The sequence below is a fragment of the Paramormyrops kingsleyae genome, chromosome 15 (assembly GCF_048594095.1).
Source record: "Paramormyrops kingsleyae isolate MSU_618 chromosome 15, PKINGS_0.4, whole genome shotgun sequence".
NCBI classification, from domain to species: domain Eukaryota; kingdom Metazoa; phylum Chordata; class Actinopteri; order Osteoglossiformes; family Mormyridae; genus Paramormyrops; species Paramormyrops kingsleyae.
Genome location: NC_132811.1, coordinates 11,033,361 through 11,055,802, shown reverse-complemented (window position 1 = coordinate 11,055,802; position 22,442 = coordinate 11,033,361). Strand labels below are relative to the sequence as shown.

Here is a 22,442-nt window from a genome sequence, read left to right as displayed (position 1 = left end):
ATATTGCTTCCATTCATGACAAATAGCCTGAGGTGGACATTTCAGGTCCAGAAAGTAAAAATCCAGACCAAGATTTTGCTTTAACCAACTACTTATGTCTTTTGTGACTGTGACTCTTCATACTGAACTGATTGGTTGAAACAAAATCTTGGTCTGGATTTTTACTTTCTGGACCAGAAATGTCAGCTTCTTCAGATAGCTATGTCAAAAAAATCTGAGTTCAGGTTTTAACCTGCCATACCATCACATCATCTGTGATGTAAAACGCCATCTATATACATATATGTATGTGTGTATAGATAAACTGCAGCCTGGTTCTTCTATATTTCTCATTAATGAAGATTAATGATAATTAATTAATGGTAAGGCTTTATGGGACTTCCGTCCTGCTTGTAGAAGCCTGTTACAGACTGTCCTAGCAGTGCACTTCACACCTGCACTTAATGTTTCCTGTTCCTTCTGAAGGTCACTTGACATCATCCTACGATTCATGAGAAACTGACGGATAAGTTAACGGTCATCTCTGGCATTCCGCCCTTTACCTGGCTGGTTCCTGGTCATTCCCAGTGTCTCCTGCTTCACCTTATTCTCGTGTCCTGCTGTGTTAGAAATTTTGAGCCGGGAAGCAACCTGCTGCTCAGCGTAGCCTTCTGCCAGCAGAACCAGGATTAAACCAGGATTTAAAAATGCAAACTAAAAAAGTATATATAGAGTGCTCTCTTCATTTTTTCCAGAGCTTTAAGTAACCATCTGAATAGGTCATTGGTTCAGGACCACAGCCTCCAGGACTTTTTTTTTCTTCAATGGAAATCAAATTTATATGCAGGTAATGAGATGCATTATATGCAAGTCATACTGCTGGACCTTAGTATAACTCTTATATCTAAATAACAGCACAAGATTGTTCACTGTGTTCTAACAGGAAGTTCAAAATGCCTGTATTTTATCACCAGGGACAAACCTAAAGACAAACAGCAGCTATATCTATGAGCCGAACATCAATACTACCCTTCTGTATATGACCTGGGTCACAACAATACGTTAAATGGCTTTCTTTTAAACATTCACAAATTCAATCCAACCTGAAGTTCAGCTTATATTATAGTATACAAAATATTTCAGGTATTATGTACAAGTATACCTCCCTAAAATTTTTATTTTGGTCCTTTAATTACAATCAGACACTCAATGCAGTGTGATAACTTGTTTGTTTTTATGTAGGATCAAATGAACTTCAGGTTGTTATACAAACCGTTAATTAAAACCAAGATGTTGGAAATATTCAGTAGTCTATCATTTAGGTTAACGAGGCACTTTTATTCCCATAATTTTGTAGGGTGATCTCTGGAACTACCTCAGAAAAAAAATCAGAGTGAAATACTGCAGCTGTGTAAACGATCACATTAAGCAAGTTAAGTGGGGAAGGTGAAGTTATTTTGAGCTCTTGGGGATCTGTTTTGTTATCAGTAAGTACATTCCAGGAAAATCGATTGCATTCTGTTGTATTATATTATTTATATAAAAAGAGAGAATGGAAAATAATCTTAAGTAGAGTTTGCCGTAGGTCAAAACAAAGCATTTTGTTCTTTTTTGTTTGCTCTATAGAGACCTTTTTTATACCAAAAATCAATTGCTGCAAACACAGTTTCAATTGCTGCAGTTAATACATTCCAAGTATGTAATATCTTTTTGTTGAACGGGGCAATGTATCTCCACCGCATTTAGCTCTGTTTAATTCACCCATTCTCTATCCACAATAGGCAAATACATTTTCCTTTTGTTCTTTCAGTAATAGATTTCTTTAATGCGGCTTTTGTGTAATTTAACAAAAACGGCCACACTTGCATGAATTAAAAAAACCATTTGGTTGGTGTATTCTGAACAGTACACTCTGAATACATGAATAGTAATATAATTAGATTATGAAATCATGGTTAACTAATTTTTCTGAAAATCTTCTTTTTGAAAGAGACATGCACCACAAAAGGTTCTGAATGAGACACTCACACCTGTATTAATGCTGAAAAGAAGGTTTATAAATTCTGTGTTTTATTCAAATGTATAGTCTTTGTTTGGGTGCTCCGAGTCAGTCAGGATTTGTTTGTTTCTATATATTTTATGCAGGTTTGATAACCCCCCCCCCCCCATGCCACGACAATGTTATTAACTTGAAATGCCAAAACGGACAATACAAGTTTAGGACTCAGCCTTAATATGTGTGGATCTTTTTCGAAACATGATCTTTCCATGAACATTGCTTTGAGAGTTACAGCAGTCCATGTTGCGTTCTGTAAACGCTTCTCTGAAGTTTGAACAATAGCAAACTCAATAATTTAGGAAGGAAATAGTTTGCTGCAAAGGCCTCCACTGCTGATTTGTATCCAGTCAGCCAGCACTGCATAAGGAGATGGATGACATGTCAATCTGACAAACTACAAAGCTATAACTAAGACAATTACCTTCACACATCAGTGGTATCTCATGTATATTATGCTATTTGCATGAAGCTTTATCCTGTTTTGTTTCCATAGTCAATCAAGATAATCGTAAAGACATCCTGCAAGTGCTGATGACAAGGCAATGAGTGTGAGTAATACTGAACTTCCTTTACATGGAATGTCATTAGTTCAGCTCAGAACATAAACAGTTAAGTGGACTGGGAGATGCTTTGTTGGGAATTGGGATCTGACATTTTCATTGCTTAGAACACATTCTTTTGACACAATCAGCACAGCACCCAGAACAAACATACCAGCGACTTGTTTCGAGAGGTTATGTCGAAGAAGGCGTGTTTCTGAATGGGAAGAGAGAATGCGAGATGAAGCAGAGCCTTGGATTATGTAAGTCTATGAGAAGGATTTGTCTGGACTTGCAGTGAGCGTGGATTCAGCGCAGCGTGGGGTGTATTTTTCACACCCCCCCCCCCCCCATAGGCGCAATAATAAAGTAGCTGCTTAAACCAGGTTCAACTCGAAATGCGTGATGTGGGGCTGGTGGTGCATTCAAGGGGTGCTTAATGAACAGGTTTGTATCGCGGTCTGATGCTTATTTGTGTATAAACTATCACTTTAACATTCCAGGTACACACCTTATTTCCAGCACTCAGCTTCATGTGACAGGCCAGTATTAAGCACTGACAGGCTGACACTGTGCTCGGTAGGGTGGGAAGAATAATTGTTTCCTTTTTTTCCCTTTGTGCTGGAAGAAAGGACACCACTGCCCAGAATGCCAATGATGGTGAGAGTGCTTAAAGCGTCCTGCTTCTGGAGTAATCTGCAGCGATTGGGTAGCAGTTAGGGGGCATTGTCTATTTTGCCCAGTTCTGTAGCTTTTTGTTCATCCTGGCTTCTTTGCCTGGGCATTGCACATGATCCAGAATAGTGACATCTCACAATGCAATGAGTTGATTTTTATTTTCCATCCATCCATCCATCCATGGTTTGTGTTTCCATAGTGGCTTGTCGCGCAGATATCTGCTTCAGTGGTCTCCTGTTGTCACCCCCAGCACTACTCAAGACTGAGAGCTAGAACTAACCAGTAGAGGTCACCAAAATCCTGTGATACGTGAGTTTTTTTTTTTTTTGCTATGATCCCATTAGAACAAGATTTGAAAACAAACCTCGGAATACTTCCTGCTGCGTCCACTTATGTGCATTTGTTCTCTGTACCATCCTATTTTATGTACCGAAGGCTTTCCTACCTCCATAAATATGAATTTTTAAATGTTCTTTAAGATATCCCATGACCGTTCACAGTTTCTCTTAGATGCGGAGAGGTTTTTTGTCAATATTAAAGTTTCATTGAATAGTTAGAAGGATTTTAGATGTAGAACCGTAAACACAAAAGCAACAGAATTATTTATTATATCTTACATGTGGCCTAACTTAAAACTCAACAATTAATTTTGAACTTCTTGTCCTTGAATACACGGAGACATAACCGCCATAAATCCCCCAGCCTAAGGCTTTATGTAGGATTCATACAAGTTTTGTTTGCAAAAAAGGCCACATTTTTTCTCTTTATTTCGATTTGGGAAATCACATGCTAGCAGTGTAAGTGCAGTTTATGCTTAATGTCATTATGTCAGGCCATGAACCAATTCACCATTTAGTAAGGAGCTTAAGGACAAAGATTGTTCCCCGTAAAATTTCACACATGCATTTACCCATAATTCCCCAATCTGCACAGCAGATCAGTTTCACTTTTTTTCTCTTATATAGACGCCTATTCCAGATGCTATTCAAGCCTAGATTAACTTCCACTTCCACCCATTACTTTATGGCCTCACATCAAGCAAGATTTTAGGATGAGAGAAAAACAAATAAACAAACAAACAAATAAGAAACTGACCAACAATTTCAGCTATTTCTTGTACGCAACACACTTGAGACTTTTTCCCTTGATCATGCACCAGACCAAAGCTGAGTGTGCTGCTCAAAGTGGTCCTCAGGTGGTCCTTAGGTGGTCCTCAGGTGGTCCTCAGAGGCAGCACAAACTTTCCCCGTAATGTTGTGAAAACGTTTGTGAAATGTGCTCAGTTCAAATTAAATTGATTCAGTGCACAGTAATCTTTCTCTACTAAATGTGTCACTTTTTGCAATTGTTCCCTAATATCCTTTACAGCTTCAATATAAGATTCGTGTTTTCTATGCTGCCACAGTCTCAGTAACCTACTGAATTATTCACTGAGGCATAACCTTGAGATATCAAGTTAAAAAGACCTTGATTATAACAGGAAGTCAAAGTTCTAAAATCATTCTCCTTCAGAGGACATGTTTCTTTATGTAGAAAGTTGAACAATAATTATGAAATACACACAAATAGGAACTTAGAATGTATAACAGTGTACAGTGCCTCCCTTATGCATGCAAGAAATGCTCCTCTAATTTATGTATGAAATAATTATATTTTGGGCAAAAGGTAAATAAAGTCCAAGTGCATTTATTTGAATATGTGCTCAAAAGAGAAAAAATGTGACAAATGTGATGCTTTGTGATGCAAATGATTCCAGATATACCAAGGTGTTGTGCACTATGTTAGCTTATGCACGGAAGAAAACGTAAAAGAAATGGCCGTGATGCATGCGGCCCTTGGTTTTGATAGCAAACTGACCTTAGTCTCTGTTTGGATGAAGAAACTATCTGCTAATTTCCCAAAGAAATCTGGTGCCATTGTACATCTTCTCATCGTTTGAAGTATTATTCAGCTCCATAATTCCATGACATAATTGAGCTCACCAGTTTATTCCAGACTCTTCCTCTTGGGTTAAATCTGGGGCTCCATGTTCTGATGTTCTGCTAAGCTGTTCTTCTAGAAGTACTACAAACTTCCCTTGTCATCTGTGTTTTTATGTCTGGAATAATCTTCTTACACTCCAGATGAAAGCTGGTAGAAATATATAAATGTTTAAATGTTCGTTGGACTGGTTTATCTAGCAGAGGAATCTGTTCTTCTGTATTCTTTACAGCCACACCATCCATCTTTTCTGTAGATCCATCCATTTTCTACTTCCCCTCTTTGCCTGAGCTTTGGGGTGAGATCCAGGTTCCACTAGTTTGAGGAAATTTCCACAGTGTCCAGTCAAACTGTTGACACCATGAGCCGAAACTTCATTACCAAAGTCAAATTTTAATGATATTTTAATCATGGCGAGTTTAGAAACCGCAGCCAGAAAACCAATTAAAACACCTGAAAATAGTCAATCGAAATGATACAGCGCAGGCAATGATAATATTCCTTACATTTGTTTATCAGAGAATAAGAAAAATCATGATGGTAAATTACAGCAGATTACATCATATATGTTTCATCTGCGAAATTGCTGCAGACGACTGGAAATGCGGCGGCACGTCTGCATCTTCTCTCCGGGCACTTTTGAAAAGTTCTCGATACGCCAGCATTAACTTCCTGTAACACCCCGCCCCCACTCACCGAAGATTGAAAGGGGCGGTTCAACGCGTTAGCAAGCTCGGAATGACATAAGGCCGCATGGCCATTGTCGTCCAGTTGTTCAGCTTAGTCACCTCCACGCAATCTCGAGTGCAAGGAAAGCGCTTTCGTTATACTCCAGCCACTCGTGGCTTTATACATTTATTTTATTTATTTTTTTTATAAGTGTTCACCCCAGAACTCTGATCAGCATCTTCGCTTTCATCAGCCTAATGCACCCCTGTCCCCCCCTGCTTTTAATCTCGCGTGGCTTTCGCTCTCTTACATAATTTCATTTCCTTAATCGTTTTTAATAATGGTTGCTTCTTGGTGGCCCTGTCGCAATGATCTTTTTAATATTGTAAATCTTCTGCTCTTGCCTTTCAGATGCCCTGCTCCACCCCCCCTTTTTAAGACATGACAAGGGAGTTTGAGATCAACGCCCTTTGTCCAGTTGGACGTCTCGGCCTGTCTTGCGTGTACGGACAGGTGAGGTACGAACACTCATCAGAAAAGTAGTGGAACATCTTGCCTCACTAAAGGGTTTTTGTGTTATATAAACATGTATGTCTCTCACTGGCTTGATTAAATTGCAAGGTACAATGCAAAATTAATGGTTTTATTTTCAGTAAAAGAATACTTTAATCATGCAATTACAATAAGAGCCTTGTTAATATTCAGAACTTCTCCACAATCTTCCACTCAGGTGAATTAAGTCACTCAAGTAAACTCGACTGATCCGTCGCCCATTGTGCTGTGAAACTTCTCCACAACGCTTCTTTCAATTTCGTTTCTGTGCACCTTTGATGGGCACCATCCAGTTAAGTGGCCTCCATGAACACCCATGCCGATATCTTGCCTTCAAAAATATGCACGTATGGCATTGTCTTCTCTCAAACTGTGAATTACCTCCCCTCATCAGCATAAACTATTAATGCTGATTTTCTGCTTTGAATGTGGTTCCTTTCACATGCCTCAGTACAGCCGGGATCGTTGAATCTTTAATACCAGCCAGTGCTGTTGTTGATACCAGATGGATTCTCTGTGAAGTCTTCTCTGTGACTCCATAATCTGTATTTGGATACCACCAAATGATTTTTTTTCCTTTTCCAGCTGATATATTCCATAAAATCTTCCAAGGTAGGGTCTCACTGGCTATTAGTGATGCAGGTGTGATATGAGTAGAGACATTGAGCTTATGACCAGAAGGTTTCACGTTCTAGTCCTTGAAGGAGCCTAGTTGTCCTCATGGGAGGAATACTTAGCTTCACTTGCCTTGCAGGATATGAAACTGGTTGCAAGCAACTTTAATTATTTTTGATAATGCATAGTAATTCAAGATGTTAAATGTACACATTGTTGTCCAGTGAGCCTTTTGCACACAACATCTGGCAACCCAACAGCAGCAATGTTTTATACAGCTAGCATTCAACTGTTCAATTTAACTGGCGTTTCTCTTGAACTGTGTATATCTAGATCATGGTATGTTTGTTTGGCATCTCCAGTAGAAACATTGCAGTGGGCTTAGCTGATAGATATTAATATTATTCAGATTTGTACAGTATTTGTGCTAATGGCCATTTTAAATATTCTCAAATTATGACAGTTTAAACAATTGGATGCACAGATGCTATATCGTATTTGTCAACTATGAACATTTTTAACTGTTTACTGTTTTCCTAGTCAAGACACACCCCAAGTCTCTGAATATAGGGTTGCTGGTATAAATTAATTCCACAGCTAGTTTGTGAATAATGAACAATACCTCTGAGATGTGCGATTAATTATCAGGGAATGCTTTCACTACAAACCCTAAATATGTGAAAGATGTCTGATGGAAGCCACTCAGGCCTTTGGTACTTTTAAGGACAAGTGAAGGAATTCTATGCTCTGAAGTAATAAGAATGCACATTACCTAGTTTTGAAGATGCATTATTCACTTTTCATTTAGGGCACAACACATTTTTCTGTCCATTTTGTTATAGTGAACAGTTTGAGCATAGTAATTGTTACTGAATTTAATTTTGATAGTACACTCTATTATTATTTGAATATCATCCATCCATCCATCCATCCATCTGTTTTACATATGGCTTATCCAGTCAGGTCTGAGCCTTCCCCAGCAGGCACTGGGACACCCTGCACTGCATGTTGCCATATTGTTCATATTGTTGATTTGTCTCACAGACTTGGCAAAAAGTTTTATGAAGTATTCAGAGAAGTGTCTTGTCTCTTCACGTCAGTACGACGGTGTCTCCTTTCATGGTTTTCAATGTCTGTAAACTATACACTCAGCAGAATTATAAATGTAATAAAACTTGGATTCCGTTATACAAAAAAAAAAAAAAAAACTTAGACTTGACAAAATCATGCACCGCAACAGCCATTTGTGATGAGGTCTGACTTGAGATAAAATTGCTGATGGCATTTTTTAAATCTCCAACAGTGATGCTGTGTTTTGCAGTAGCGCTCTATTCACGGACCAGCCATATTGTACAATAACATTTGCAAAGTTCATTTGGTCACGAAGCTACAGTACGCACTCTTTTGACCTTTATAAGAATACGCACTGTCAGTCTTGGGCTAACAGACTCTGATAGCCTTGGTCAATTCTGTTGCTCTGATGTGTACTCAAAGGGTCCCCCAGCTGTTTAAAATCTCTCCTTAGACGGGAGGCTTCGAGTTTCCAGCCGAGGATCTCAAATTAAAATACGTAGTGAGAGTGGCCAGTGTCTGTGACAGGGCTTTATTGGGCCGGGTAGATAATTACACGACGTATGTCACCGCGGCATCCGTATGGAACTGCAGCGTTTCTGGGTAATGCGGCAGTTAAGAAGAAATTAATGGCAGGTACAGGGAATCTGAAAATGATAAAGAAAAAAGAAAATAAACAAAAATCAAATGAACAGCGCTTAGCCCTGTCCCCATTAGCTCACTTCCTTTGGAAGTTTATGTTTATAATGTTTAAACATTGGGTTAGGGGGATACAACTTCATTAAGACATTTTCGCTTAGAGGAACATGTAGAAATATTTGTTGAGCAACATTTCAGCTTGACTGCTGGTCGGTTTCAACAGAATGGTAATTTCAGGGGGACAAAAGGCAGCACAAAGGGAATAGGTTAAAGGTTGATGCAGGTTAAAATGATTTGCATAACTGTTCCGCCAGTTAAATTACAGCTTGTTGTGGCGCCGGGCGCAGTCCCCTCCTCGTTTGGGTTTAAATTATGGGCGGACGCTTGCAATGGCAGGGGCTCCCCGCATTGTGGGGGCGACTCCCAGGCTTCTTCGCGGCGAGCTGTCCAATGGGATTAGCGTAAGCCTCCGCAGCCTGCCTGCCGGCAGCTGATCAGGAATTCATATCCCTGGATGTTAGATTGCTCTCTTCATTCTGTCCTTGTGGCTGCCGGGATTGTTGTCATGGTGTTGGGCGAGGGAAAAAAAAAAAGAGAGAGAGAAAAAAAATTGCATTTTGCAGTCCAAATTTCACTGTCCAGCACATAATCAGAAAAGAAGGTGGATGAATGGTAATTCGGCCTGTCAAAAATTAAAAATTGCTGTGCCAGGGTCGTGCATTCATTGGAGATGCCTTGGTCAGGGCAGCAGGAAAATATATTGTAATGTCTGCAATGGCTGAATTGCTCTCACTCTCTATCATTTCATTTTTTTCATCCCCACTGATAAAGTGCAATTCTGCAAATTTTCTTTCCATTTTTTTATGCAGAAAGGTAATGACTCCCAGACTCTCCTCTGTGATCCGAGGTAAGGTTCTAGAAGCTTGGGAGTCGCCACCAAATCGCAAGGATATCTGGGAGATCGTTTCAAGGGCACGTTGAATTAATCACAGGGGGCTTGGCAGGCGGGAGGTCATCAGGCGGCCTCTGAGCATCATTTTGGGTCATGCGTCTCAAGGCGACGCCCGCGCGTGTACCATACTGTAATATCTCCTTTCCGGCTTGCCTGTCCGAGTCCGAAAGGATGCACACGCACACGCTCACGCACACACTCACACACATGCACACGCAAACACACACACACACACACAGACACACACACGCAGACACAGACACACACACACACACACACACAGTGAATAAGGCGGTTGAAAGGAAGGATTCTCTCTGGTAAATATATCCAAGCCTTTGCTGTGTTTCCTCTTTAATGTCCTGTCACGTCTCTGATTATGCTCTGTCGCGAGATGCATGCCACATCTTTGTTTTTCTCGTTTCGTCATCAAAACATCCATCATTTTTTCTCAGCCATCACAAAAGCCATCTTGGCAGGGGTGCAGTCAGTTATCAGGGATGTTCTTTGTGTTTTAAACTGGTTTTTACCGGTTAAGGTGAATTTTTGTAATGTCATGCTTGGCCTGTTTTATCACAAAGGGGATGATTACCCTGTAAAGATGCCTTGTTATACACCTCAGGCTAATCCGGGCTGGCTAATTCTCCCTTTTTTGAGCAGTTAACATGTTCGGGGAGGGGGGGGGGGGCATTTTGACATTCAGGGAGTGCAGACTTAATAGTCGCAACCTCAGGTTTCTTCTGCTCGGGTCGTCCATCATCTTTAATCATGCAAAGGGAATTTCCCTATCAACGCCTCCTATTGGAGGGAAAGAGATTTACATAATATGAGTGACGCAGAGGAAATGTTCATCAAGCGATGTAGCCTGCAAATATGGGGAACAGGAACGTGGTAGAAAAAGAATGATTTTTTTTTCCCCAGTTATTGTCATTCTCAGCTTGTCTCTTAATGGCTGTCCTGTCTTTAATGACCTTAGTCACTTTTCAGTCATACACACATTTTCTGCATTTCCCTTGGTCTAAGATTTTTGGTTTTTGAAGACGTATTTTATCGTGCTAATATAATTCAAATAGCTAAAAGAGAAAAATGATTCACATACGACTGTTTTCCTTTTGCACAATGGTGGAGATTCTAATGCTATGTGCATGCTGAATGATACAAAGGATTGTCATGAATATTGTATGAGAAAGGGGAATGATATCTGGAATTGCTATTCAGTGTTCTCCGTAAAAAAAAAAACTGTGTATTGTCAGTGCACAATTATTTGACTGAAATCAGCACGTGGGATTTCTGAAATGTGTTTCCATTGTTTTATTTTGATAGCTCTTGAGAAATACTTTCATTTCCTAAAATTGTTTCTGCTGGAGATGTTGAAGGCATTTTAACAACGGAAAATAGTGTACTTCCGTCTGCCAGTGTCTTTCCAGGGCTTGAAGTGGGTGTCGGTATTACACTGAATTAATTTTATGTATACGCAGGCTGTTCATATAGGGGTGAAAAAATATCCAATATTTTGCATGACAAAGTCAAATAGGTAAAGTTATATGACCATGGTTCCTTTTTTGCGGAGCCCACAAGGCAAAATTATACAAACCTTTCAAATATGTAAATATTTTCCTGACTCCACATCTGCCGTAATAACATCTGCTTTTGTTTTTGATAGGACACAACCATACGAGGTGTCTTTTTTTATCCTTTTTGAAGCCCATTTGGAAATATTTTAACTGAAAACAGATGTCAGAAAAATATAAAAATCCAACTTAACAGTTAATTGTGGACAACTGCGCATATCAAATTTGGCAAAACTATGTCTTTGCTCTGAAATTACATTATGGGCTACATATGTGAAGCATGTAAAGACATTTGTTCATGTGTATATGTAAACAAAAACATACATGATTCAGAAAGGAATCCGTACTAAATTCACTTACTAAAAAAATCTGTAATGAAATTAACATGAATGGTATGTTCTAGTATACTTTGAAATTGGTTTCTAAGGTCAATGATTTCTATTGTTTTTTTTTCCCCTGCTAGGAAAATTGTCAGTATTTCATTTTTTTTAACGTAACTCGTGTTTGGTCACCAGCTGTACACTGTAATTTAAAACGCAAAGGTAGAAGAAGAAATAAAAAACACGTTTCTTTTTCTGCGGGCAGCTGACGCGAAGCTAATGAAACCAGGGTGTGGGACTTCGGTGTGCACTTTCGTACACTTTAATAACAGCATGGTGTACGTTTTGGCTGCCACCCCCCCACCACACACACACACACACACACACACACACACCCGTGTCTTGCACACACCCCCTATACTCAGTTTACACTCAGCCCTGGGGTCCCCCCATGTGCGAATGTGGAAACTCAAAACGGGAACGTAGCCATGCGGAGTTAAATGCCGAAAATGCTCTAGATGACCGCTGATTATTGAAAACCCTCCTGTGATCCCCACAAATGTTTCCGGGGCCTTCTCTAACACGGCTTTGAATGTTATTTTCATTCCAAGACACTTCTACACTTTACGATATTTTTTTTTCAGTAGCTAACCCTTTCATTTCTATTGAATCGTGACTGAAATGCATCATGAAATCACATTACGTCTTAATATAAGAAAATGTGACAGCAGTGTGCTTTTTATATATTATTCCATTACATCAAGGCAGAAACCCCATAGGTTCATTAGGTGGCTATTGTAGCGCTCTCTCTCTCCATTGTCAGCCACTGTTTATGGTCATAAACATAAAGCTTTTTGGTTTTTTGCTATAGTACTTTTTTAATTCCATAATTTTATAGCATAGATATTATATGTGGATTTATAAAAAAAATTATGCAAATACTTGGTCAATACTGTGTAATTTCTACATATGCAGGGAGGACCAAATGTGTAATAATGCGTTCAGTATAGGGCTCAAGGTAGAGGTACATTTATACCTTCTGCTACCTGGGATAGACTCCAGCTTCCCTGGTGACTCTCTCTGTCTAGGATAAGTGGTTGGAAGATGGATAGATGCTTGAAATGCATACAGTTTACTCTGATGCTTATGAAGCGTAAGGTTGATTGACTTATTTCTTCATACCTCCAATAGGTGTCAGTGTTTCCTTTATCATACAGGTCATTCCGCATATATGCTTCCCAAGAAATTAGTTAGGATGAGCATTGGAATTATTATGTACAATCCAGGAATATTATTATCAAAGAGCATATTGTAGGCAGGATGTTTTAGGTGCATTTACAGAGAGCATTAAAGTGACAACCTGACGTGCTGCTTAAAAAATGTGCATTATTGTCGAATGCATTTCTGACTTCATAGCATAAATATTCATTATACTGAACGTCCACCAAATTCAGTCACCTCTCTCCACAGTAAGGGCTAAGAATGAAAGCAAGGCAGTCAGAAAATGTTCATTTCTGCGCCCAATCTGCTTATTGCATTATATCAGCCAAATATCAAGAAGCCGCAAAATAATTACAATTTTCCAAGAAAAAAAATACTCAGAAAGATAACATTTGATTACAATCATTCAGCACACACTCTGCACTATGAAATCCATTCCTAATTTTATGAGTTTTGGCTGTAACAAGACTGACCCCTTACTTTGATATATAATATTCTTAATATCCAGATTAAAAATTCTTTAATCTGTTCTGCGACATGTGAAATTATTTTTTGCAATCAAGTGATATGTCCTGATTCAAGGCTGATCACTGTTTAGTTTCTGAATCCTGAGCCACACAGATGCCCCGCTTTTATGATCGACATGCAATTAGGGAGTGAAATGCAAGAAATGGGTCCCTTTATATGGTCATAGCACTTACTGAAGCTGGGAGATTAAACGCAGGCCATATTAGAATGGATTTAAAGTGAACATGCTGGGACAAAAGATTTGAAAGGTCCTCAACAGGCAGTGTATTAATACAAATACGCGCGTCACCATTTGCATAATAAAATATATTACAATGTATGGATGATGAATGCAGTTACTTAGACTCCTGGAATGGCCATATTGCTCTAGGTACAGTTTTTAGGAAGGTTGAAGAAAAAAATGTCAATCCTCCAGTCTCATTTATTTTTCTGTTTTTTGCTTGTTTCAAGAGCAGAACCTGTGATTCTGGGTTATCTTATTTTGAAAGCAGACAGCTTGTTCTAGGATCAGAAGAGGTGTTTTTGCAGGCCTCTCCGGGTGTGTTTGTAATTGTGTTTGCAACTGTGTTTTTAACTGTGTGTTTGTAACTATCTTTGTAACAGACCTCACTGACGTGCGCTTAACACAAGCAATCACAGCATAAAAAAATGAAAGCTCATTTAACAAAATGTTTCACATAGGAACACGTGCGTACAAACACATGGTTGTTTTTAAAAGGATCATTTTAAATAATATTATTATTTATCTAATAGTTTTTCTGTATACAGATATACATGTGTTTTACTAAAGAAATAAACAACCTCTCTGAATTGTAACTCAGCTGTAACCTTCTGGGAATTAGAGTCAGTAAGTTTCAGATTTAGAAGTCTTATTCTATATATATGTGTGTGTGTGTGTGTATATATATATATATATATTACACACACATGCATACATACATACATATTCTATATATAAACACACATAAATATAAAACAATCACTATATATGAGAGAGGGGGGAGAGAGAGAGAGGGAGTGGACCTGCTTGCACATACAGAACGTATTCTTTCACGGTGAATGCAAACACGCCATGTTATGTTTGTGAAGTTGTTGTCCTCCTATTAGCAGTGCTGCTAGTTAGTTACAAAAGTGAAGTCAAAATGTACTTCAGCCCTCCCGCTTCTGAGGAATCAGGCAAATAAGGTCAATAGGGCTATTATGCTGATAGAGGTAATACTAGACATGCCTGGCACTGCGTTTCTTTAAGTAAACTGATAAGAAGTACCTTGATGTCGTACATAGCAAATTGGAACTGAAGATTGCTTTCTTGCAGACTTTATCTTAAAGCAGTAAAACAAGTAGCTACGACTACAACTACGGCTATTGATTTTGTAATTTCAGCAAATTAAGAACAAGACAGGAAACCTATTAAACCTTCTTGTGATTGCCACCGCTACGGTTTTTGGTGATGTTGGGGTTGACATTTAAATTAGAGCCCTGGCCTGGTTAAGACCACTGACTGCATCTCAGAAAGAACATTCTTATTTATTCAGGTGAATTAAAGCAATATATTTTCACTGATACTGGGATATTGCTCACTGTAAGCAAAAAAATAATTCATCATACATGATATATATCCTGGTTGTATGTTTCTCCATTGAAATTTAATAAATGGCACATTGTTTTTTGCCTGCCTCAGAATTTGGTAATAAAGGAACGAAAGCCAGCTGTACAGCAATAATATCTGTCGCAATATTAAGAGTAATGATAAAATAAGCATTTCTATAACAAGGATTAGTAGGTTGTATGATTAAATTATATTTTGTAATATGGAGTAAAATAAAGCCAATATGCGATTACATGGGGGCTGAAAAGCCTAAGACATTTTAGGATTATTCGTACTAATTTACTAAATGAAATAAAACATTAAATAAAACAACCAAGAATCGTTTTTTCCCTTATTTCCCTTGCTCTTTCAAACATTTACAAAGCCAAACAAATGACAATAGTGATCCACTGAAATAAGTTTAAGGGTTAATTAAGGTGTCTTCATTAAAAACTACATATATATCACCAATAAGGTAAATTATCAAAAACATGATTGTAAGGTATTGCTTGCATTGTACAATCTACAGTCCTGTAAAAGTATATTTTTCTTCGTAAATATTTGTAGCTAATATTTGTAGCCATTTGATTTTTTTGTTCCGATGGGATTATATACCAACCATCAGGTTTGTGACTTATTTATAAAGAGTGATACTCAAACACATACACTACAACATAGCAAATCATACAACATAACAAAACAGCAGAACAAATAGCGAAAAGAAGGCAATATTTTGTGTAAAATTGTCCTGTTACACCAAATTTCTACAAAGACTTGATGTGGGAATGGCTTTAATGTAACACCAAGCAATACTGCAGTTTATCTGTAGAAGTGCAAATGAATTATTATTTTATGCATAGAAGTGTAATTCTGAATTGTAGGTTTAATGTGAGCATGGTGCATTTTGTAGAGAAGCATTTCATATGTGGGAAAATCTCAAGCTAATTCATTGATAGCCCCTTGGAAATTATGGCTGCTAATTGTTAGGTAATTAACACGGTTATGCAATTATGTTGGCCTTAGGGGGTGATTAATGTTTCAACATGTCATATTAGCAGAAAATTGGCTCCAAAAGCTTGTCCTTTACAAAGGATTTGGTGACAGATGGCCAATTGTCAACAGCAGAAATGTTTTGTTTTCCTGCAGTTCAGAATGTGCCAGGAGAATTCCTTTTTGAATCAGCGTAATTAATGAAATGCTAATACACCGTAATTATTTACGTTACATGCTGAATGGAGACATCAAGTGTCTCTGTTGAGATGCCTTTTTCATTCAAAAATTGCTTGGCATAAAAGGTTCTTTTTTAGCTGAATCTTGCCTTTATTACAACATTAGTGCATTTAATGAAAATCATATTTTTGTAGCCTTTAAGAAATTATCAAATGATTTCATCCAATATATACTGCTACAAGCATTCTTTATACTAGCTTGTTTTCTTTCTTTTTTTTTTAAATGAAGTGTCTGAAGCATAAAATGATGGCAAAAGACTGAGTGACAGATGCACATTGTGGCTGGACCTTCATTTCACATCCTCTGCTTTCAATATACCTGCTCTGTTAATATTAATGCCAACAGGTTCGCAGAATCAAATGGGTAATATTGCCTTACCTTTGGTAAATATATTTAGCTTTTATTTATTATGCCTTTGATTGTTGGGTTCCTTTGTTCTTTTAAAGGTCAGCAATGACTGAAAACAGTTAAGAAGCCTGAGTCTTTTTGTAGTTTCCTATTTCCTTTTTTCCAGCCATGGAACTTGTCAATATATTTATGAAACCCTTCTGTGGCCTGTTTCTACCAAAGCCCAGTCTGACATTGATCAGATAGGAAGTGAACTGGATTCAGCAGTATCCCCAACATTAACACCTCTAGCTAATCGACATGACAGAATTCTGACCTGACCTAGAAAGTCTGATAGCTTCTTGATTGACAAAGCCACCGTGTTTTAAGGTCACTGGAAATATGAAGTGGAAATGTGTGGTGTTGGTGTAATTTACATTTTTTTAAGGCAGCTATGATGAAAACACAAAGGAATCTATTTCTGTCTCTAATCGTGTATTAAAAGTATATTGTTTTTATTCTGCAAACACATCTAAAACAGTAACATAAATAATAACAGAAATCAAGAATTATCATCAAACACATATTTTTTTAAAGAAAGTGAAAATGCTAAATCAAGGTGAATATTTTTTTATATATTGTGGGTGCAGTTAGATTCATTAGCTATAGTACTTTAATTTGTTAAAGCTGAAATACTACAAAAATATGGAAACGGCAATGTCAAAAAGCACAGATGACACTGATTATTGTAGCCTGTAGTAAATGATGTTTTACCTAAAGTGTTTCAATTTCATTTAGGAACATTTTGCCTTATAACATTTTTAATTATTCCAACTAGTTTTGTTTCTTACACACCAGAATAATTTAAATAAAATCTTTGTGTGAAAACTTTATTAATCCCACAATTAAACTACAAACGCACCGCTTTGAATACTGATAGAATCAATTCGCTCCTATTGCTGTTTTAAATAGAATCAGTATTACTGTCACATTTTAGACGTTCTCCAATCAAACACCTGCAGGCCTTTTGTGGCAAGTGGAGGCCTTGGCAGCTTGTGTGTGGAAGCACAAAACCAAGAAATCAAACTAAACTAAACTTATGAGCTCATTCTGACTAAAGCTTGAAATAATCATTTGGATTTTGCTTATTTGTATTTATATTCATTTAAATTCATGTATGTAGCTTTACTTGTGTTGAAATGGTTGTGAAAACTCTGTTTCCTGTGCACAAGGAATCACGATGTGAAGGGAAATGTTAGTGTTTTCCAAGAAACAGCTTGAAGCAAACACACTTGTCGGTTAATGTAACTTTGAACACTCATTTGATAATGGCAATGAAATGTTGCCATCTTCAAAAAAAAAAAACATTGTCTCTGTACAAACTGCAACCCACTCCCTTTTGTTTACAAGTTCAGTGCTTTGCTTTTGCTCTGACAATCTGTTAAAGTGATGAATTACTACATGCATCATGGAGAGCGGGAGGTCCCTATGTATTTAAATGCCCAAACAAAGTAAGAGCCGGAAAATGCTGTAACTTCTCCCATTTGTAGACCGTCAGCTGTAAAATCATGCTGTGGCCATTTTGTCTGAGAAGATGTGTTGTTATCTTAATTTGACTGTGAACTTAGCAGATAAAAAAAAAAACAGTGCACTGGCCTGCAGTGGGTTTTTAAAGGGTGGAAAAGCAGACCACAGTCTCCTCGGGGTGAAACCAGCAGAATCACAAATGTTCTTACGCAATGTGTCAAACTCATAACTCCAAATAGATAGCCAGTAATGCAGCATCTGTAGCCTTTATTTCTTTGCCCTGTTTAAAATGTCAAGAAAAAGATATATAACACTGTATGAAAAGGCAAGAGGGTTCTTACAATTTTTGTGTATTTAGAATAGTATGGTAGAACTGCTGTAAAATCCAAGTAGAATGACTGTAAAATCCATTATTTAGAATGTGTTCTTTACATTAAGGGATTTTCATTACTAACGTCTAGTTATCTTTATTTATAGTTGGCTATTGACCAACACTTTGATATAATGAGTTACAAAGTAATTTTAGTGTTTATTTAAATAATACCTTTTGTTGTTAAACTAAAGACACATGTGGCAAGCATGTACAATTAGTTTGTTGTTTTTTTAAGCATGATTTGGAAACTGGAACAGAAGATGTTCCCCTTGCAATGTTAAAATCACCAAGTTATTAAAATATGGCAGAGATTAAAGGGAACATTCCCCTTGATGTCAAAAGATTGCAGATGGGTCACAATAGTTAATGCATTTTAATCAGACAAAAAAGTGAGGGAAAAAAATTATGAATTAATGCAAGTTATTATTGTGAGGTTTGTTCTGAAGTCTGATACTTTGGCACTCTAAGAAGCTTAAAATATGGCTGTGTTTATATAGGTGACAACATGAGGATGTTTTTGGTAATGTTATGCCCTTCATTATGATGTAGTAATGACCTTCATAAATGGCTGTATTTAAACAGGATAGCCAGGAAAAATGAGGCCTATCAGTTAAATCTCTGTGTTACAGGATATAGTAATGATGCCTTTGGCCTTCAGCCACTCTGCCTGTACCTTGGTGCACCGTAGCATTTCGGTGCTGCATTTGTATTGGGGAAATTTCATCTAGCCCCATGCACCTATAAGGTGCAATTTATGCCTCAGGTTTTTTTTCCTTTTCTCCCCGCATCTTTCCTTCACCCTTGTGGTTCGCAAACTACATGGACGGGCGAGGAAAAAAAAAAAAAAAAGATGGAGTGCGTTATTTCTGTCCTTGCTGCCGGCTTACTGGGGTCTCTCTCTCGCCCTGCCGGTGCTTCCGAGGCTCCGTTCTGCAGGGACACAGCGGGAAGCGGCAGATGAGCAGAAAACGGGGTCAATAATCTACCTGAGCAGCTTCGCGACGGGAGACGGGGATGAAGCATCTCGCCAAAATTATTACAATAAGCACTCATGCAGAGCGGATGCATGTCAAAATGGGGAGGAAAGGGAGAAGGCATTTACGCCACCCCTATTTTCTGGACAGAAGATGCCTCTGTAAAAATAAGTCACAGGTACCCTCCCCAGCAGGGAATCTTATTAATCATTCTACAAGTGACACTGGTTTTTGTAGCCTCCCCAGAAATACCGCAGAAATAATCGGTCTGTGAATATCAAAATACAGATTACCTTTCAGAACTATATAATCTATGCAGATTAAAACAATGTTTTATTCAACACATGATTCTTTACTGCTATTGGGTCAAATTGTTTCATGTTGCAAGTTGTATTTCCAAAGTGTACTGGGCTATGAATGATACATTTGCTGCTATTAACTGCTATTTGATTGCATTAAGAGGAAAAAAGATGCAAAATGGTCTAGTTTCAGGACTGTATGTACACCTCTAAGTGGAGATCTGGAGCACTAAGCAATTAATAATGTCAGGCTTCCTCATAAAACATTGTTAAACACCTTTGAAGCTCAGCTGAGGCATCAGAAAACTCCACTGGGGTTTCACAATTTGGCTTCTTCCTGCCTGTTTGTTCAGGCAAATTTCGCAATGACATATCAGTATCGTAACTTTCGGAGGAAATCTATAGGATCAATATGTTTGTAGGCTAACTGCTATTGGGATTGCTTACATGCTGAGCTGCGTGTTATATCACGAGTCAAGTGCATTGAGCCACTGGCAGTCGCAGCCTAGCTTGTAGTAGCTGTTTTGTGCTTCTATTTTCGATCAGCGAGATGTGAGGTGACCATTGTCAACGGCCTTTACCCATAATGGGGGGAAAGGCTTGTGTCTCAATTTCTTTTTTTGCCACGTACCTTCTGCTAATTGTGTGATTGAATAACGCACAAGGCATGCTTTTATTCTCACAGATTTAGGTAACTGACTGACTGTTATTCTCAGTCCAATTCATTATCAGCGGTTGACTGTAAAAATTGGTTGGCTTAGGTGGTGTAAGGGGTCTAGCAAAAGCTGTACTGGGAATGAAACAGAAATGGGAAAGGCAGCAGTTAAAATATACTTAACGATTCATCTCAGTAACACACTAATATAAATAAAACTTGTGCAAAGAAAAAAAAATCATTTAAATGTCCTGGAGATATCTAAGGCTTTCTAGAGCGATTGTAGTCATGGATCTAAGATATTGCTATGGGTGATTATTACTGTGTCTGACAGAGTATTTGTAAACTGAAACCCTAGTTTTGTCTAAACACTAAAAACAACTAAACAAACATAAGTACTGATTACTCCAGCTGTGGCTGCAGCGCATAGTGGTTGTATCAGCACATATACCGAGCTTTGTGGCGATGTTTCCCCTTTCGGCACATGCGAAACATAGCAGACTTTACTTTTGCACCTCTGGGACTTAGGTCATTCATACGGGATTACGTGGGCGCCTTGCGTGAACGTCCCTGCGTCAGTTTGAGCCACATCCACTAACCCGTGAGGTGATTACGATCCGATAAACAGGTCAGCGATGAGTTCAGCCGTGACCCTTACCGCTTCTGGTGGCAGACACTTCAGCGGCTAAGCTTCAGCTATTGATTGGCCGATCTGTGACATCCCCGATGCCGTGTCACCCAAGTGAAAGAAGACTCCAAATTGACCAGTAATAAAGTGTTGGAAGTTGTAGTTGCTACCTTGGGGGATTTGTCCCCTTCTCCTTTGACCATCAATCCTCCCTGAAGGTTCAGTGTAGTGCTAAATTAACCAAAAGCATAGCTGGACAACTATCCCTGCTCTTGACACCTCTTTCTTCCACTTATTTAAATTTCGACAAAATTCCAGACTCTGGAATTTACAATTAAATGGATTTGTAAGTCTTAAATAGCACACACACTCAGTCCACAGTGCACCTGCTTGTTAAAGCAACCATTCCTCTCCTCCAAACTGCAAATAATTTAGCTGAAACTGAATTTATGCACGCAGATTGGGTCAAAAGGTTCAGTTTCTGTTCCACTAAACATTAAAATGGGTAAGATGCTGGATCTAAGCCATTTTAAACACGGTGTGATTGTGGACGCTATAAGTGGTGGTTCCGGCATTTCAGAAATAGCCACCCTCCTGGGATTTTCACGCACTAGTGTCTAGAGTTTACAGGCAATGGTATAATGAACAAAAAACATCCAGTCAATGGCATTTCTGTGGGCGAAAACACCTTGTTAATGAGAGAGGTTAGAGGAGAATGGCCCGACTCGTCAAAGCTAACAGGAAGGCCACAAGTGCAAAAATAATAGCTCAGTACAACAGTGGTGTGCAGAATGGTGTCTCTGAACACACAATTCATCTACCCTTGAAGCAGTTCTGGAGGCAATAGTGGGCCTTACCCAGTATAAGCTAGACGTCCCTAATAAAGCGGCCACTGAGTGTGTTTGTATTAAATTAACACAGAACAAATTTGAGCAGTTGTTTAAACAGTATATGCAAAACATAATGAATGCAATACGAAATTAATATAAAGAAACAGGAAAGGTATCAAGTTTGTTTGAAATCACATACAAACTTTGCATGAAAAAAACTGGATACAAATATATATATGTATGTATATATAGTACATTATTAAAAAACAATAAATGTTAAAATATTTATGAACATTGGTATTGCTAAAATCAGTGTATGAGAAGGGAATATATTGAGTTCAATGAAATGGAATTAACAAATAATCAAGCAATTAACTATTATAAACAATGTAGAGTGAAGTTCTAATAATTTTCATACATCCCTGTTCTAGTTCTTTCCTGCATAAGCAAAACATTGTTTTTGTTGTTTCTTGTCACATATTATTATTGTTGTTATTGTTGGTCCTACAGAATATCAAACAGAAGCTATCATAGGAAGTAACAGTGATTTAGCAGTAAATGTTTCATTTAAAGCACTAGTGTGGGATCCTTGTCATTTATTCTAAAAACTCTGAAAGCCTAATGGCACTAAATAGTAAAGC

General features: G+C 38.1%; 1 protein-coding gene across 9 annotated transcripts in view; it reads left to right on the top strand.

The window, feature by feature from the left end:
* Positions 1-22,442, top strand: part of LOC111837164 (probable G-protein coupled receptor 141) — a 38,569-nt gene that overhangs the window by 7,206 nt on the left and 8,921 nt on the right. For 2 of the 9 annotated variants that reach the window (XR_011982793.1, XR_011982790.1), the window contains exons 1-5: positions 1,391-1,466; positions 2,532-2,586; positions 2,730-3,237; positions 3,455-3,564; positions 6,316-6,417. The gene's annotated coding sequence lies outside the window, so the exon portion shown is untranslated. Of the gene's footprint in view, positions 1-1,390; positions 1,467-2,531; positions 2,587-2,729; positions 3,238-3,454; positions 3,565-6,315; positions 6,423-22,442 lie in introns of those variants that run through there. The other 7 variants (XR_011982794.1, XR_011982792.1, XR_011982789.1 and 4 more) reach the window with 7 other exon arrangements.